General features: G+C 42.4%; 1 protein-coding gene across 1 annotated transcript in view; it reads left to right on the forward strand.

Annotated features, from left to right (window-relative positions):
- csmd3b (CUB and Sushi multiple domains 3b) overlaps positions 1-20,596 on the forward strand; it is a 1,751,526-nt gene that overhangs the window by 1,540,760 nt on the left and 190,170 nt on the right. The gene's annotated exons all lie outside the window — the stretch shown is intronic.

Genomic DNA, 20,596 nt, shown 5'->3' on the forward strand with positions numbered 1-20,596 from the left:
TTGAAGAGAATGGAAATGATCAAAGCTTCCATTAAGTTGCACAACTGTGTAGCATTCTGGAACGTTCCCATGAAGGCTGCACAGAAGCTGATAATGATATCATTCCAAAGTCATTACCCAGTTCAATTCAATTTCAGTCAGGAACTGCACATGCTACTCCCTTTAACTCTCCTTCATGTCAACAATATTCACTCTGATGTGTACAATATGAATGCAAGTTAGTGTTCTAATTATTTCTGTATTTTGAAGCATCACCCTAACATGAGAGATAACAAAGTGTGGAGCTGGATGAACACAGCAGGCCAAGCAGCCTAAGATGCTGCTTGGCCTGCTGTGTTCATCCAGCTCTACACTTTGTTATCTTGGACTCTCCAACATCTGCAGTTCCCATTAACCCTATCATGAGACCCAGCATAGGCCAAAAAGTTTGGGGAAATTCATTTTGGCTACTTTCCTTCTGGCTCCTATACCAGTGGATTGTTTTTAAATCTCCCATTTCACTTTTCCGCTAGCAATGAAATTTGCAGTATATCATAATTGGCCACCATTGGATCTATCAGTGGTGATTTGGGTAGACTTTCTTGTTAAACTCAGGAATATCCTAAGGGACACAACTGCATACCGGATGAAGCCAGAGAAAGTAGTGTACGCCTAGAAAGTTGTTACTGGGTTAGTGGGATAAAAGATAAGCCCAGGACCAATCCAAAATCTTAGCCACCTTCTCACCACCCATCCATTGTAGAACTGCAATAAACTTAGGCAATTTCCATTTTGCAGTTTCTTACTTGAAGGTATTATATGATGAAGTCTGTGCTTCATTGTTTTGTTAACTCTTAACACACTCCTAAAATCTTCATTTGAATGTTGCACTTGCACAGTTTGCAACTCAGGCCTATAACGCACAGTTATCAGAATGAGCACCTGATTCCTGGCATTGATGTAATGTGAGCAGCTTTTTGATTCTTTTGACCATTCAGCTCACCTTCCATTCAAGGTTATTGTACATCTGGGTTCCTATATTTCTTTTTATTATTCATGCACTCAAGGGTGCCATTGGCTGGACTTCCATTTGTTGTCCATAACTGCCAGTTGAACTTATTGGCTTGATTCAGGTATTTTACTGAGCAGTTGAAGAGGCAACCATATTGCTATGGAGTAAGGGCAACAGATTTTCTTCTTAAATAAGATGGATCTTAATAATAATGGTTAGATGGTCACCATTAGGCTAGCTTTTAATACCAGACTTTCATTGATAATACCACCATACTACCACCTGCCCTCATACAAGTAACAATCAAGCTCACTTCCATGAAAGAAAATTTGGTTTTCTTGAATGTTACCTCCATGTCAACGATTTATATTTCTCAGATTCTACATGGGCAGCTCTCAGGGTGGCACGGTGGCTCAGCAGCTAGCACTGCTGCCTCACACAGCCGGGGACCTTGGTTCAATTCCACCCTTGGGTGACTGTCCGTGTGGAGGTTGCACATTCTCCTCGAGTCTGCGTGGGTTTCCTCTGGGTGCTCCGGCTTCCTCCCACAGTCTAAAGATGCGCAAGTTAGGTGATTGGCCGTGCTAAGTTGCCCATAGTGTTCAGGGATGTGTAGATTAAGTGGGTTATAGGGGGATGGGTCTGGGTGGGATGCTCTGAGAGTCGATGTGGGGGCCGAAGGGCCGGTTTCCCCACTGTAGGGATTCTATGAAACAAACAAAATAAATGACTCATTCCACTGACTTTGCTGGAGAACGATAATAAATTGCTATGCATTCAGAATGAAATGATCTGCAGGCAGATTTCACAATCATTGTGATGAATTTATTTGAAATATATCAAGATTTTCAGCAGGAGAGAGACCCACTGCAGGAAAGCAAAATTGGATATCCTCTTGAAGACCAAGGTGGAAATTCTTGTGGTTCCATGTTTGCTGAACACAAGTTTTCAAATCTCTCACCGTGATTGGGAAAATAAACATGGGTTCTGTTTATTTGAAGAGATAATGTGAGATTACTCAGTAGACAGATGCACTACAAAGCCTCAGGAGCTATTGTTTCAGGAAAGCACAGCTGCAACTCACTAACGCTACACGCTGCAAGCCAGACTGCTGGTCGCATGTTATACATCCTGTTCATTTTGCCTATGAGCATTTTCTGTCTTAAAGTGATATCATAAAATCTCACCACTTTTCCCCCCAACAAAACATTTCATACGTTAAATGCAAAACACAGCATTATTCCCACAAATTAGTAGGCCGCTTTATAAGAGTTTAGGAATTGAACAATTTAAGAGTTTAAGAGTCCATACAATGTCTATATGTTTTAGAAGCCCTCCACAATCAAATGATGGTATGAATTTACTGAGCTCGAAACTTAACACTTAGGTGTTACTGACTTATAGTTGTGTGGGTATATTGCATGTTAATGGACAGCAAATTGTTTTCGTGATGTTCTTCCAGAACCCATTCTCTGGTCTCCTATTTGGTTGTTTGTTATCCACAAATGGAGTGCTCACTGTACCAATCTCTTCTGTCAGATTCTGGTTCCTTTGCTTTGCTTTATCATATGTTGTGGCTTTATAAGATCAAAGCTTAATGAATGATATAGATGTTTCTGTGGGTGACCAGGTTGGATAGGCTACATGAACTGAATCTTTTGATCTACATGAAGACTTGAAGTTCCACACCTGCATGTTTCTTATATACTACCCTCATTATCCTTTGGTTTTTCAAGAGCTTTGTCCTGTATTTCTAAGAATTTAGACAAATAATGATTTGGCAAGGTTGTTGTAATCTAAGCTCCATAAATGATTACTGCTGGTGATTGTAAGGTCTTATTTTGAGCTGCTGCTGTTAAGGGTGGACGGTGATGTCGACATAGTCCTATCAGACCATTGGGCTCCTTTCATGTGTGTGTGTGTGTGTGTGTGTGTGTGTGTGTGTGTGTGTGTGTGTGTGTGAGATAAAAAGGAGTAATCAGAGATAATACGAACTGCAGATGCTGGAGAATCCAAGATAATAAAATGTGAGGCTGGATGAACACAGCAGGCCAAGCAGCACCTCAGGAGCACAAAAGCTGACGTTTCGGGCCTAGACCCTTCATCAGAGAGGGGGATGGGATGAGGGTTCTGGAATAAATAGGGAGAGAGGGGGAGGCGGACCGAAGATGGAGAGAAAAGAAGATAGGTGGGGAGGTAGGGAGGGGATAGGTCAGTCCAGGGAAGACGGACAGGTCAAGGAGGTGGGATGAGGTTAGTAGGTAGATGGGGGTGCGGCCTGGGGTGGGAGGAAGGGATGGGTGAGAGGAAGAACAGGTTAGGGAGGCAGGGAGAGGTTGGACTGGTTTTGGGATGCAGTGGGCAAACCCCACCTCTTCCTCCGGTACATTGATGACTGTATTGGCGCCACCTCTTGCTCCCCAGAGGAGCTTGAACAGTTCATCCACTTCACCAACACCTTCCACCCCAACCTTCAGTTCACCTGGGCCATCTCCAGCACATCCCTCACCTTCCTGGACCTCTCAGTCTCCATCTCAGGCAACCACCTTGTAACTGATGTCCATTTCAAGCCCACCGACTCCCACAGCTACCTAGAATACACCTCCTCCCACCCACCCTCCTGCAAAAATTCCATCCCCTATTCCCAATTCCTCCGCCTCCACCGCTTCTGCTCCCACGATAAGACATTCCACTCCCGCACATCCCAGATGTCCAAGTTCTTCCAGGACCGCAACTTTCCCCCCACAGTGGTTGAGAATGCCCTTGACAGCGTCTCCCACATTTCCCGCAACACATCCCTCACACCCCACCCCCGCCACAACCGCCCCAAGAGGATCCCCCTCGTTCTCACACACCACCCTACCAACCTCCATTACAACGCATCATTCTCCGAAACTTCTGCCATCTACAATCCGACCCCACCACCCAAGACATTTTTCCATCCCCACCCCTGTCTGCTTTCCGGAGAGACCACTCTCTCCGTGACTCCCTTGTTCGCTCCACACTGCCCTCCAACCCCACCACACCCCGCACCTTCCCCTGCAACCGCAGGAAATGCTACACTTGCCCCCACACCTCCTCCCTCACCCCCATCCCAGGCCCCAAGATGACATTCCACATTAAGCAGAGGTTTGCCTGTACATCTGCCAATGTGGTATACTGCATCCACTGTACCCGGTGCGGCTTCCTCTACATTGGGGAAACCAAGCGGAGGCTTGGAGACCGCTTTGCAGAACACCTCCGCTCAGTTCGCAACAAACATCTGCACCTCCCAGTCACAAACCATTTCCACTCCCCCTCCCGTTCTCTAGATGACATGTCCATCATGGGCCTCCTGCAGTGCCACAATGATGCCACCCGAAGGTTGCAGGAACAGCAACTCATATTCCGCCTGGGAACCCTGCAGCCATATGGTATCAATGTGGACTTCACCAGTTTCAAAATCTCCCCTTCCCCACTGCATCCCTAAACCAGCCCAGTTCGTCCCCCCCCCCCCCCACTGCACCACACAACCAGCCCAGCTCTTTCCCTCCACCCACTGCATCCCAAAACCAGTCCAACCTGTCTCTGCCTCCCTAACCTGTTCTTCCGCTCATCCATCCCTTCCTCCCACCCCAAGCCGCACCCCCATCTACCTACTAACCTCATCCCACCTCCTTGACCTGTCCGTCTTCCCTGGACTGACCTATCCCCTCCCTACCTCCCCACCTATACTCTCTCCACCTATCTTCTTTTCTCTCCATCTTCGGTCCGCCTCCCCCTCTCTCCCTATTTATTCCAGAACCCTCATCCCATCCCCCTCTCTGATGAAGGGTCTAGGCCCGAAACGTCAGCTTTTGTGCTCCTGAGATGCTGCTTGGCCTGCTGTGTTCATCCAGCCTCACATTTTATTATCTAAAAATGAGTAATGGTGATTTTACCCATGTGTCACCATGCCTCAGGCAAAGGGAGGGTTTGAGAAGGACAGCCCTTCATGATAACCTCATTTCATCTGCCTGAATTTCATGGTTAAAAGCTTGAAAACATGATTAAATTTCATGATGCAATCTGTTCACTAAACAAGCTGTTGGATCTGACAGTGTATGGCAATATGACAGAGTTTATATCCTATTTAGCACTTATGTCACTGAAAGATCTGCAAATATATTGTGGCCCATTCTTGCTTATGCTGTCTTCAGATATACTGAACAGACTGTATGTTACACTCAATTTCTCTGGCATGGATGCACTTGAAGTATCCTTCAAGTAATTATTTGAAACTTGGAAAAGTTGCCATTGACAAGAATAACATCATCACTGTGGGTAATGAATAAATCCATTGCAATATTAGCCCAAGGTTACAATGTAATCTTATGAGAATGTCAAGTTATTTGTGTTGAAATGGTTGGTGACTTTCATTTCTGGTCAAGATATTGTGTTCCATATATGGCAATAAGCTTGCTACTGTTAGTCTGCTCAAGTTTACCAGATAAAATATTTATGGTCTTCATGAATATTTGGTGTAACTGCATTTCACTGTCAATGTACTGCTGCAAGGAATGGTTGGCCATTATAAGCAGTTAGTTTGGCTGTCTCTGGTTGTATCGTTGACTTCCAAAATACAGATGCACACCCTTCCAGATTCTGATTGAGAAGATGAGCAAGCTGACTCCTGTGTTGACCTCGGTTGTTTCAACATGTGTTTATCCCTTTTATTTGGGTATCTGTTGCTGACAATAGGAACGATGTCCATCTGTTTGATTTCTTCATACATTGTGTCACATTTACAATATGGCAATGGTGTTCAATTTGCAGTTGAAAATTCTCCCATGCTGCTTTTCACCCTGGTCTATATGGCTCCTCATCTCATGCATGTGTTTGCACTTGTGTGGGTCTGTGGCACTTTCCCTTTTGTTGCTGTCAGTATGCAACATATTATTTTGGATTGGTTGCAGTTTATTGTAACCTCTGCTCACACCTCCAGAACCCAGATTTGAAGATATGTTAAAGGAAGTTCATCAGACAGATTCAGTACAAAAATTAAATTAACTATTATTACAGGAAATCACAACCTTAACTCCCTCACACTACTTGTTGCAAACTAGACTGTTTTGCTTCTCACCTATTTTATATCCCTATTACTTGTTCATTAACATATTCTCTCTTAAACTGAAATAACAACAGAAAGAATAAAACAAGTCAAAATATTGGACAGGTGGGCCATGAATTTACCAAGCCATGAGGAATGGACTAGGAGGCAGGTAGGCTATTAAAATGCCAACAAACTATTCTAACACAGTCTAGGTGCTGGGGCATTTTCCCAGTGTGATATCTTGATTTCCAACAGACTGGAGCTAGGGAACAAATCTAAATGATACATGGGCAGTGGCAATGACTCACTAATGAGTTCAGTTTTCCATCAAGGAAATTCCGTGTCGCTGGTCATGGGATTCTGTGGGTCTGAATGTGGCTGATGAGTCTGATTCATTGACTTAATCCTGCTTTAGCAAAATAAAGCAACTCCTTCTTTTTTTGCAAGTGCATTTCAAAGTGGAGGTGCCTTTAAATTTCCTTTGTTCATTTCCCTGTCTCAGCAATAGCCAATTGTCACAATAGCATAGAGACTGCAGAGTTTCTGGATCTGGGCCCCTTTCCTCGCTGATTGACAGCTTTCAGTTGCACCATCCTGATGATATCAGAGGGAAGCTCCACCTCCTGTTGGAGTCTATAGGCCACCCAAAAAATTACCATGATATCAGGATGACTCCCTTCTGGGAAATTCAGCACCTGTGCCCTAATGTTCACAAACATCTTATTTTGAAAACTGAATGAAGAATAAAACAGATATTAAACAAATTCTTGGAGGATGGACTTTCAGTTTATGAAATAGGAAGATCTACTTCAAAAAGAGAATATAAAAGAAAAATTTGAAATGCAGATCAAGCATCTTCCAGTCAGCACAAAATCAGACAGAGATAGGAGTACATCTAGATGAAAAATACCTGGAGAATCAATCAATGTTATGTCAAACAACATGACAACAGCCATTGAGATAATATCTACAGCAACACACATTGTGAGATCTGCAACCTGTTCTGAAAAGAAGATCAGTAATTTAAGCAGAAACAAACAATTTCTTCTGAATTGATGCTGAGTATCCTTCACCAGGTATTATCTTTCTAGATAATCCCTTGCTAGCCATCATCAATCTCTTTTGTCACAATTGAGAGAAGACTTATACGGCAGAGCTTTACAATCTTTTCTTTCAAGAGTGTGAAGTTGAATTTATAATTTTTCAATCTCCTGAAATTTAGTTCACAAAGTATCAGCAATGTTTGCATTTTCTCAGCCATTTCTGTAAGCATCTATGGATAGGAAAGCAAGAGATTCTTGTTTAGTTAACCTTAAGCTTCCAAAATCATTTTACAATGTCATACTTGCAACAAAAAAGGCTTTGACTCTTCACTTTGTGCTTCATTAACTCATGAATCTGCATCCACAATAATATGAAGTCAAAAAATAATGATTTAATAATCCTGCCATTTTCCCATCCGCAGATCTTATTTTCTATTCAGGCTGGTAAACTGTATAATCTCCCTTTTTGTACCTTCTCTTGCTCTAGATGCATTGAGTGATTAGTTTGACATTTATTTTTATACTTTCCATTTTATTAGCCTCATGTTGTTTTTTTTATCTGTTCTCTTTGTCTACTTGCTTTTGTAGTTCACTTCCATACAGTTCACAATTTCATATGACCTTTTCTGGTACTAATTCTGTACTATGACTTCCCCTTCCTACCAGAATACAAAAAGGCATTTGCAGCTATTGAAAGGATACAAAAGAGAGCAATCAGTATGATTGAAAAGATAGAAAGATGAGATAAGGGGAAATGATTATGTAAATTGTCTATTTTCTCACTAAAAATAGAAAAGGTTGACAGATGATATGATTGTAGTTTTCATGATTCTCAAGGGACAAGATAATATTGATGATTATTTCATCTTGCCCAGGGCACACTCCATGGCTTGCACTGGAAGGCATTAAAATAAGGTTAACACAATGCCCCAGTATTAATTTAGTGTTTACTTTTAGTTTGTTTTGTGGGTTTCTTATTCCTAAACTGAGAGCAATGGGTGATATGCTACCTCATGAAGGAATGTCAGATTGGGGATAATGCACACACGGGATGCAGTCAAGAGCAGAAAGGAAATCCTACCCCCAAACAATGGGAGAATGAATCCCACTGTTGCTATGAATCTGGCTGCTTAGGAATAGCTGGAGAGATGCACAGTATGTTTTTTTAAATTCATTCATGGGATGTTGGCATTGCAAGCTCAGGCAGCATTTATTGCCCATCCAAGAGGGCAGTTAAGAGTCTACCACATTGCTGTGGGTCTAGAGGCACATGTAAGCCAGATGAGATCAGGATGGTAGTTTCCTTCCCTAAAGGACATCAATGAACCAAATAGGTTTTTCCTGATAATCAACAATGGACTCATGGTCATCATTAGATTCTTAATTCCAGGGTGAGAGATATTTCTCGGCATTGGAGACAACATAGGATACTGTTTATTGATAATCTAACAGTATCACTAAAGGTTAGTGGCTATGGCCAACTTCTGATCATGAACAAATTCCTGTTTTCTTCCTGAGTTTGTAAATAGCAATTTTTAAATGTTTAAAACTTTTTTTTTGTCAATTAAGTTTGTGCTTCATCATGCGTAAAGCTAAGAAAATAAATGCCTTCCAGATCCCAAGTTAGCAGGTGAAGAGTTCCATGATATTCTGTTATGTATAAAAAGACTCTTAAAAGTATGAATTTTACTAAAAGATAACAATCTGCCCCAACCCACAAGAGCATGCAAGAAAACAGAACAAATTACGGGTGGAGGTAGAATGAAAATAAAAGTTAAAGTCCATAAATGACACAACAAAGATCAAAACTTGTAGCACAGTTGTTTACACAGCCACCTCACAGTGCGAGAGACCCGGGTTCAATTCCGCCCTGGGGTAAATGTCTGTGTGGAGTTTACACATTCTCCCTGCATCTGTGTGGGTTTCCTCCGGGTGCTCTGGTTTCCTCCCACAATCCAAAGTTGTATAGGTTTGTTGGATTGGCTCTGTTAAATGGCCTGTAGTGTCCAGGGATATGCAGGCTGGGAAATTAGCCATGGGAAATGCAGGTTAACAGGGATAGGGGGTGGGTCTGGGTAGGATGCCCTTCAAAGGGTTGACATGGGCTGATTGGCCTGCTCCCATACTGTAGGAGATTCTGTAAAACTCTGAAGTTGTGTTGATGTAAACTTCATTCCAAAACTTTTTTTTAAGATGACTTCTACAGGGGCAAAGCAAATGCAAGTATAAATACACATTATTCCTTTTGAGGGGTATCTTAACAAGATGCGCCTTGTAGAGTGTCACTCTTTTGTGGGTCCATCGAGACAGCTGTTTGAGTTTTTGCCTTGAGTCACACATGAAAAGTGAACACAAGCAGATACTTCTGGCAGTCACAACTGCACAGAATCTGCATCATAAACAGCAATGCTTTCCAAGCTCTGCTCAATTTGACACAAGCGCTGAACCCTTGCGGGCTGTTTTCAAGAGAGATAATGCTGAATATGCATCAGCACGTCAGCCTGCCATGGGCCGATAGTCCATGCACTCGTGCTGCAGTTGAGAATGTGAAGAACTGCAGTTTGGTCACCAATCAATTAATGAATCTATAGATTGTGAGACTGTCTGAATAGACAATCCATATCTTGAATATGGTGCAAACATGCAAGGAAAATCAAATGTAGTGATGCTTTTGCTTAATCCCATTCCATTTGTGTTATGTGCAAGGAAAGAATGGCAAAAATGTTATTCCTCTATGATCATTACAGTAAAATTTTCCAGAAAATTCTGTAACAAATTTATTGCCTAAGTACATTTATAGCTCGAATCCATATTCTATGAAATTTAGAAATCAGTCATGGAAAGGATAGGTGGGAACTTAGAAAAGATCAGGAAATAAATATACACCATACAATTGCAGATAAACTCTCAAGACAATGAGTCGTAGTTGACCAACACTTTGTATATTGGATGCGATTGCTGCAGTAAAAGGACAGAAACGCTTGTTCAAAATACATTTTCAGGAAATTTGATGAAGACTTAACGGGGTCCTAACATACATCACCGTGACCTCTTCTGGGATGTTCAGACTTAGTAGTCATGAAGCCATCCTCTACTGAACAAGTTCTGGAAGATTACAAAGTTGCTTTTTACAGTTTTTGGATAATTTTCTGGTGAATATCATCTCAAAGCAGATGACAATATGAGCCCAAGATATCAATTACTAAAAAGAGTTGCAGTTGCATTCACAGCCAGCCTGAAAGAAAAGCTGGAAAAGAAATGAATCATAAAGAAAAAGTGATAATTCCTGTCGACGGGTTTAGCGGCATGGTGACAGGGACAGAAGCCTGAAAAACTGAACGTACGCCAAAATCCAAAGGATATCAAATAGAACTTTGAATAGTTTTCATTACCAAATGCCAATTATTGGTGATACTTTGGCACAACCTGCCAAAGCAAACGTCTTCACTACCTTTGATGAAAAGAATGGTTACTTGCAAGTATGTTTGAAAGCATCAATTTTCTGGATGCCATTTGGGAGACACAGGTGGTTACATATGCCACTTAGCATTCCCAGTGCTGGAGAAATATATCAATACAGACAACATGAGATAGTAAACTTCCCAAAGTGGAAAGCATTAAGGATGATCTGCTGGTCTAAACGTTGGAGACACAACGGAAGAAGCACCACAGAACATAATCACAGCCTAGTGTAACAAGAGAGACGGCTGATGAGCTTGAAGCTGAACAAAAAAAGACTGCAATTGAAGATGTTTGAAGTCAAGTACATCAGTCATATTCTGACAATAAATGTACTTCCCCCAAATCCACTCGAGCAGAAATTGAGCTACAATGGAGATGCAGCCACAAACAAGTGTGAAAGCAATGCAGTCATTAATTGAATTTGTGAACTATTTCCCAAAGTTTTCTGTAATTTGTCATTAGATTGTGAACAACGAAGCAAACTCACTGCCAAAGATGTGCAACAATATTGAGGGATAGAACAAGAAACAGCTTTCACTAGAACCAAACAACTTGTGGTGAAACCATACTATACCATTAGATAATGGCTGTGATGAAGTCACATTGCGGTTTGATGCCAATGAGATTTGGACCAATGCTTATAAAGCAAGGACAACCAGTTAAATATTAACTGGTTGCATCCACAGTGTCGGCATAAGCTGAATGAAATTATGCTCAGGAAAGAATACAGGATTTTTCGGGTGCACTCTAATTATAGGATGTATATCAATTGCAATAGCAGACAACATAGTTGAGCTAATATGCCCTTGACCGTGTCTCCCGCATTTCCCGCAACACATCCCTCACACCCTGCCCCCGCCACAACCGCCCAAAGGGGATCCCCCTCGTTCTCACACACTACCCCACCAACCTCCATTACAACGCATCATCCTCCGACACTTCCGCCATCTACAATCCAACCCCACCACCCAAGACATTTTTCCATCCCCACCCTTGTCTGCTTTCCGGAGAGATCACTCTCTCCGTGACTCCCTTGTTCGCTGCACACTGCCCTCCAACCCCACCACACCCGGCACCTTCCCCTGCAACCGCAGGAAATGCTACACTTGCCCGCACACCACCTCCCTCACCCCTATCCCAGGCCCCAAGATGACTTTCCATATTAAGCAGAGGTTCACCTGCACATCTGCCAATGTGGTATACTGCATCCATTGTACCCGGTGTGGCATCCTCTACATTGGGGAAACCAAACGGAGGCTTCGGGACCGTTTTGCAGAATACCTCCGTTCGGTTCGCAATAAACAACTGTAACTCCCAGTTGCAAACCATTTCCACTCCCCCTCCCATTCTTTAGATGACCTGTCCATCGTGGGCCTCCTGCAGTGCCACAATGATGCCACCCAAAGTTTGCAGGAACAGCAACACATTCCGCTTGGGAACCCTGCAGCCCGATGGTATCAATGTGGATTTCACCAGCTTCAAAATCTCCCCTTCCCCCACCGCATCCCAAAACCAGCCCAGTTCGTCCCCTCCCCCAACTGCATCACACAACCAGCCCAGCTCGTCCCTCCACCCACTGCATCCCAAAACCAGTCCAACCTGTCCCTGCCTCCCTAACCTGTTCTTCCTCTCACCCATCCCTTTCTCCCGCCCCAAGACGCACCTCCATCTCCTACCTACTAACCTCATCCCACCTCCTTGACCTGTCTGTCTTCCCTGGACTGACCTATCCCCTCCCTACCTCCCCACCTATACTCTCCTCTCCACCTATCTTCTTTTCTCTCCATCTTCTGTCCGCCTCCCCCTCTCTCCCTATTTATTCCAGAACCCTCACCCCATCCCCCTCTCTGATGAAGGGTCTAGGCCCGAAACGCAGCTTTTGTGCTCCTGAGATGCTGCTTGGCCTGCTGTGTTCATCCAGCCTCACATTTTATTGTCTTGGATTCTCCAGCATCTGCAGTTCCCATTATCACTGATACAATTTTTACCAGTCCTGATTTATTCCAAGGCCAATTTCAGGTATTGTCACAACGTTTACAGAATGTATTTGGATTGGCAAAACAAGTACATAAGGAATAATACTTTTAAAATTTATTATTTAGTGCCTAAGTAAGGTGAGTTGCCAGTTTGCAATATTAGTTGACTGGATACAAGTCTCATTTTATGTTAGTGTTAACTTATCTTCTTCTTCTGTCCTCAGTCTTCCTTTCTTGTGCATGAAACTACTAAAATCCAAGCCTTGTTCACTCCTGTCCAAACTGAAAGACATCCTGAACTCTAATTTGCTTATTAATGGATTGACAAAGTAATACTTGCCCAATTTTCGATTAAATTCTTGAAAAGTAATGATCATCTCAGTGACTTACTGTAGTCTCCTGATTTTCATTTTATCAACAATCATTTTGCAAGAACATCTCTCTTGTAATATCTTTGATTTTCTTACCTTACCAATTCCATAAAATTTTGCAAAGATTAAACCAATGAACAATTAGTGCAGTTGCTTTGACTATGCAGTGACACCTTGTCATGATTAGTCGTTAGACCAAATTTCCAAAATGTATCAATACTCCTTAACTACATGAACAGTACATGTCTTCATAGTAACTGTTGATACCTCCAACAAATTAAATCTTAATATAGCTGCACAATCTAATATACATTTACTATTCTTGCAGAATGTTCAGCACCATTCGCACTTCCTCAGATGTTGAAGCAGTCCGTTTTAAATGTGACATGATTGGAAAATATTCAGGCTTGGCTCACAAGTGGCAAGTAACATTCAGGCCACACAAATTCCAGGCAATGACAATCTTCAATAAAATACAGACAATCTAACCACCACCCCTTGATGTTCAATGATAGTATCATCAATGAATCCCACACTATCAAGATCCTGGGGGTTACTATTGACCAGAAACTCAACTGGATTTACTACATAAACAGAATGGTATAAGAGGAGGTCAGAGGCAAGGAATAATGTGGAGAATAACTCACAATCTGAACTCCCAAAGTCTGTCCACCATCTACAATGTGCAAGTCAGGAATGTGAGTGATAGAATTCTTCCCACTTGCCTGGATACGTGCAACTCCAGCAACTCAAGAACCTTGACACTGTTCAGGACAAAGCAGCTCTTTTGACTGACACCACATCCACAAACATCCATTTCCTCCATCATCACTGCTCAGTAACAGCAGTGTATACTGTCTACAAGATGCATGGCAGAAATTCACCAAAAATTCTTAGACAGCATCTTTAAAGCCCACAACTACAATAATCTAGAATGACAATGGAAGCAGATACATGGCGGCAGCACCACCACCTGCATGTACCCCTCCTCATCCCTCTCCATTCTAACTTGGAAATATATCGCCACTCCTTCATTGTCACTGGGTCAAGATCCTGGAATTTGCTCCCTCAGGGAATTGTGAGTTAACCTACCGCGTATGGACTGCATCAATTGAAGAAGGCAGATCACCACCATCCTTCCAAGGGCAACTGGGAAATGGTAATAAATGCTGACCAGCCAGCAACACCCCCATTCCACAAATACACAAAATTAGCCTTGTCATATACTTGAAGTAAACAGTTTAAAACATAGATATGTTTTTGAGTAAAAACATTTAGAACATAGAACATGGAACAGTACAGCACAGAACAGGCCCTTCAGCCCACAATGTCGTGCCGACCATTGATCCTCATGTATGCACCCTCAAATTTCTGTGACCATATGCATGTCCAGCAGTCTCTTAAATGACCCCAATGACCTTGCTTCCACAACTGCTGCTGGCAACGCATTCCATGCTCTCACAACTCTCTGCGTAAAGAACCCGCCTCTGACATCCCCTCTATACTTTCCTCCAACCAGCTTAAAACTATGACCCCTCGTGCTAGCCATTTCTGCCCTGGGAAATAGTCTCTGGCTATCAACTCTATCTATGCCTCTCATTATCTTGTATACCTCAATTAGGTCCCCTCTCCTCCTCCTTTTCTCCAATGAAAAGAGACCGAGCTCAGTCAACCTCTCTTCATAAGATAAGCCCTCCAGTCCAGGCAGCATCCTGGTAAACCTCCTCTGAACCGTCTCCAAAGCATCCACATCTTTCCTATAATAGGGCGACCAGAACTGGACGCAGTATTCCAAGTGCGGTCTAACCAAAGTTTTATAGAGCTGCAACAAGATCTCACGACTCTTAAACTCAATCCCCCTGTTAATGAAAGCCAAAACACCATATGCTTTCTTAACAACCCTGTCCACTTGGGTGGCCATTTTAAGGGATCTATGTATCTGCACACCAAGATCCCTCTGTTCCTCCACACTGCCAAGAATCCTATCCTTAATCCTGTACTCAGCTTTCAAATTCGACCTTCCAAAATGCATCACCTCGCATTTATCCAGGTTGAACTCCATCTGCCACCTCTCAGCCCATCTCTGCATCCTGTCAATGTCCCGCTGTAGCCTACAACAGCCCTCTATACTGTCAACGACACCTTCGACCTTTGTGTCGTCTGCAAACTTGCTGACCCATCCTTCAATCCCCTCATCCAAGTCATTAATAAAAATTACAAACAGTAGACGCCCAAGGACAGAGCCCTGTGGAACCCCACTCACCACTGACTTCCAGGCAGAATATTTTCCTTCTACTACCACTCGCTGTCTTCTGTTGGCCAGCCAATTCTGTATCCAGGCAGCTAAGTTCCCCTGTATCCCATTCTTCCTGACCTTCTGAATGAGCCTACCATGGGGAACCTTATCAAATTACCTCAAATTATTCTCGTATATGTCAGCTTAAGTTTACATTAGTTTAGGTGATAAAACAGAAACCATAAAGACGAAATTAATACCTTCAATTTTGATTTGGCCACCTGGCCTTTTCCTCGACAGAGAAAGAAAAAGAGACTATTTTACAATCGATCAAGTTTAAACATAATGAAGTCAATGTTACTAATTATTCAAAAATACTACAACTGCCTGGCTATTATCTTCTCAACTGAGCATACCTGGGAATGCATAACATAAAATCTAACCATTATCCATTACAAAATGTCCCCCTCAAACCTCTTCCTCTTTTAATACATTTGCAGAGACATCACTTACATTGTCGAAAGCAAGGCAAATAGATGTACATTCCTGACATACTTGGAAGAAAACAATCCCAATGGAGAAATTGGAGGGTGTGAAGATAATGTATGAAATCTTCTGGCTTGGATCCAATGCAACAGAATGATATGCTCTGGAAGTAAGCATATTAAAATGGACATTGCCTGAAAGACAAGTATCTTGCTCAGATGAAACAAACTTTCCAACAAGTTGTAACTTACTGAGCATTGGTGGAAGTACTGATCAGATGATGGCCTGAAGGTATCAATGACACACCTGTGGCCTTAAGAGAGTGCTGTTTATACAGGGATGAAGTGATAGCTGACATCGCATCTTGTACAAGAGAAATGGATGAGTTTATCCCGACATAGAAGTGAAAAAAGATGATGAAACGCATCCATTTTATCCATCGAGAAAGTGTGGCTAGCCTGAGGAAGGCAAGAGAAGTATTCCAGTGGCCAAATATGTACATAGTAACATAAGAACTCAGAGAAAAATCTGGCACTTAGGCCCCTCGAACCTGCTCCACTAATTTCATGTGATCGTGGCTAATGGCATCTCAGCCTCAACTTCACTTTCCTGCCCGTTCACCACATCACTTCAAACCATTAGTGGTTAAAAACTGCCTATCTCCTCCTTAATTTTTACTGAATGCCCTGGCATCCACCATGTTCTGGGGTCATGATTTCAATAAATTCACAACCATTTGAAAGAAGTAATGTCTCCTCATCTCTGTTTTCAATCTGTTTCCCTTTATCCTAAAACTATTCAGACAAAGATAATAGGAACTGCAGATGGTGGAGAATCCAAGATAACAAAGTGTGGAGTTGGATGAACATAGCAGACCGAGCAGCATCTTAGGAGCAATACCAGTGCAGTGCTTATAATAAATAATATATAAATATCAAGTTAAAGAAAATAAAGATCCTCTTATTACACGTGTCATCCCAAACAATCAAAGGATGAAAATTGAAGCAGTCTTTTACACTGTTAGGGGCACTGATGATCTATCATCATCAAGTCGAATCCTGACTATTGGAAATTAGACCACCTGAGATCAATAAGTACTAGTAAAATTGTACAATACCTTGGAAAACACTTCATTGATTTTGACATTCCAGCTATTGTAATCAGTTTCAATGACACACAATTTGTGAGTGAATAAATTAGATGCTTTATAAATGAATGAAAAATTCAAAGCCACATATCATCTCCATACCCTCTTAAGTCTGAGGTAGTATTGAAAATCACCAAAGTGAACAGAATTCTCCAAGACATTGTTGAGTGGAGAAATAAATGATTGAAGGTGTGAATGTATTCTAAACTGTAGGTTAACATTGCATTGCACCTAAGCCTCTCTTTTGATCATGTTAAATACTTCCAAATCCGCAAGTAGTAATAGGTTTCAGTGACAAAGTCAAGTTGAAGTGAAGCAAAAAAATCACTTTGATAAAACTGCCAAGTCATTGCCAGAGCCAACCTATTAGTGAGCCAGTCAGAGTGTAAATATTCACTGCTATTAACAAGTCAGTACATATGTCAGAGATAATGGGAACTGCAGATGCTGGAGAATTCCAAGATAATAAAATGTGAGGCTGGATGAACACAGCAGGCCAAGCAGCATCTCAGGAGGACAAAAGCTGACGTTTCGGGCCTAGACCCTTCATCAGAGAGGGGGATGGGATGAGGGTTCTGGAATAAATAGGGAGAGAGGGGGAGGCGGACCGAAGATGGAGAGAAAAGAAGATAGGTGGAGAGAGTATAGGTGGGGAGGTAGGGAGGGGATAGGTCAGTCCAGGGAAGATGGACAGGTCAAGGAGGTGGGATGAGGTTAGTAGGTAGATGGGGGTGCGGCTTGGGGTGGGAGGAAGGGATGGGTGAGAGGAAGAACCGGTTAGGGAAGCAGAAACAGGTTGGACTGGTTTTGGGATGCAGTGGGTCGGGGGGAAGAGCTGGGCTGGTTGTGTGGTGCAGTGGGTGGAGGGGACGAACTGGGCTGGTTTAGGGATGCAGTAGGGGAAGGGGAGATTTTGAAACTGGTGAAGTCCACATTGATACCATTAGGCTGCAGGGTTCCCAGGCGGAATATGAGTTGCTGTTCCTGCAACCTTCGGGTGGCATCATTGTGGCACTTCAGGAGGCCCATGACGGACATGTCATCTAGAGAATGGGAGGGGGAGTGGAAATGGTTTGCGACTGGGAGGTGCAGTTGTTTGTTGCGAACTGAGCGGAGATGTTCTGCGAAGCGGTCTCCAAGCCTCCGCTTGGTTTCCCCAATGTAGAGGAAGCCACACCGGGTACAGTGGATGCAGCATACCACATTGGCAGATGTGCAGGTGAACGTCTGCTTAATGTGGAAAGTCATTTTGGGGCCTGGGATAGGGGTGAGGGAGGAGGTGTGGGGGCAAGTGTAGCATTTCCTGCAGTTGCAGGGGAAGGTAACATATGTCATCTTGGATAATGGGAACTACAGATGCAGGAGAATCCAAGATAACAAAGTGTGAAGCTGGATGAACACAGCAGGCCAAACAGCATCTCAGGAGCACAATTGGCCTGCTGTGTTCATCCACCTTCACACTTTGTTATCATATGTCATCTTGGGACTGTTTTGAATAGTTGTCACCTTGAACATATGCGGTAACTGGGAGAAACCAAATGTATTGTTTCAACTGCAGATACCTATGTACAATAGGAGAAACTGTGTCTTCACTGCTGATCATGAAGCTATGATCTCACCCCTGCAAGCTCAATCTGCCTGAAAAGTTTACATTTCCCCAACAATGGGAATTGATCAATGACAATAATTATCATGCTAATCGTTGTACAATTGTTAAGAGTTTTGCTCATGAATAATCATTTTCTTTGTATTTTGAATAGCTTGTATTACTTGTAACTGAAAATGATTGTGCATGTATTTTTGTTATATTTTATTTATCAGCATGGTATATTTGAAGGAATGCCATTGTACATAGTCTACTTGTAGTCTACTGTCTGTTGCATCCACGTAACGTCTACCTCTGCTGTAATCCCCTTTGTCCCTGTGGTAACTAATATAACACATTAGGAGAAACAACCATTGAGCTGCAGCAAATGGAACAAAAAGCTCTGATGTTTCATCCAACTTCTGCCAGGAAAAGTAGTTAAAATTTTCCAAATCTTTGTCTTTGAAAGTATACAGTTAACAGATTCATGAACTGACAGTGCCAAATTAGAACTTTACAATATACTTTCAAAGAACTAATGGTGACACAGTTCAGAGGAAGTTCAGGTGTGATTCACAAGATATGGGAATCATTGGCAAGGTTGTCACTAATTAACTATTTCTAATTGCCCTGGAAAAGGTACTAGTTAGCCAGCATCTTAAATTCTGCAGTTCTTTGGGTACAGGGACATCAACATTGGTGTTTGAAGTGAGCTCCAGGGCTTCAACCAAACAACGGTGAAGGAACAGCAAGGCAATTCCAAGTCAGTCTGCTGTGCGATTTGGAGAGGAACTTACAGTTGACGGTGTTCATATGCATCTGTTGCCCTTCTAGTTGGTAGATCTTATGGGTCAGGAATGTGCTGGCAAAATAGCCTGGGTGAGTTACTATAATGCAACTTGCAGTTGGAACGCACTGTTGCTACTGTACATCAGTGGTGAGAAGAGTGAATGTTTGAAATGGTAGATGTGTCAAGCAGTTGTGTTGTTCCAGATGGATGGTGTCAATCTTCTTGAGTTTTGCTGAAGCAGCAATCATCCCGCCCTGATTTGTGCTTTGTAGATGGTGAGCAGCTTTTGAGGAAACAAGTAATGAATTGTGTGTCACAGAGTTTCTGCCTTGGATCTGCTTTTGTATCCACAATATTTAGAAAGTTGTTCAGTTCAGTTTATGGTCAACGGGAATTGATCAATGGTCCTGGAGCTGAGATGACTGACTTCCAATAGCCACAAGCATCTTAATTTCCACCAGGCATAACTCCAACCAGCAGAGAGTTTTTTCTTCCTCCCCCAGATTCCCAACAACTCCTGTTTTGCCAGAGCTCCATAATGAGTCGTGAAATTTAGTGCAGTCCCTCTCACCTTTGCTCTGCAGTTCAGCTCTTTTGTACCTGTTTGGGCAAAGACTATAATGAGATTGGGAGAGAGGAGTGGCTGTGGTGGAACTAAAACTAAGTATTAGTGAGGTTTTTTTCACCAAGCAAGTGCTGCTGGGTGGCGTTGTCCAAAAAAAGAACCAGCATCACCTTGCTGCCAGCAAAGAGGAGCTTGTTAGGGCAGTAATTTGTCAATTTGGGTTTGTCCTGCATTTTGTGCACAGGGCATAGATAGATAATTTTCTACATTGTCGGGTAGATGCTCAAGTTGTTACTTGAACCGAATGTCTCGGCCGTGGATGCGACTGGTTTTGGAGCACTGGCCTTCAGCACTCTTGCTGGAATGTTTTCACAGTTTCATTGCGAAGAACAAAATAACTTTTTTTTGCCTTTCTGCACCAGCAAGTAGGGCTCTTGATTTAGTTCCTGCTGATGTGGAGCTGAGATGTAGTTGTAAAAATTATGTCTGTTTTTAACTGTTGTATAATCAAAGAATATATTGATAGTTCCTAAGTGGCTGAAGTTTCTTCACTTTAAACAGCTAGTTTTATGTACATATTCGACATAGCCTTACAAAATGCAATTCCCAAAGATCACCTCGTGCATTGATAATTTACTAAATGTCTGTTTAACGACTAATGTTACATTTTGAAAAGACAAACATGGAAATGGAGTTTCTATTTTCTAATAATTGTGAGAATATTGAGGGTTATCCGATGCCAAGCAGCACAGGAAAGAAGCAAATAGCTTCTGTATGGTTCATTTGTGGATCAGTTGTTTTTTCTTTGATGGCTGAGAGAAACACAATGATTTTTAAAATCTATAACTTACCTAAAGCACATTGCTGGTCTCA

Source organism: Stegostoma tigrinum, chromosome 5 (assembly GCF_030684315.1).
Source record: "Stegostoma tigrinum isolate sSteTig4 chromosome 5, sSteTig4.hap1, whole genome shotgun sequence".
Classification (NCBI taxonomy): Eukaryota; Metazoa; Chordata; class Chondrichthyes; order Orectolobiformes; family Stegostomatidae; genus Stegostoma; species Stegostoma tigrinum.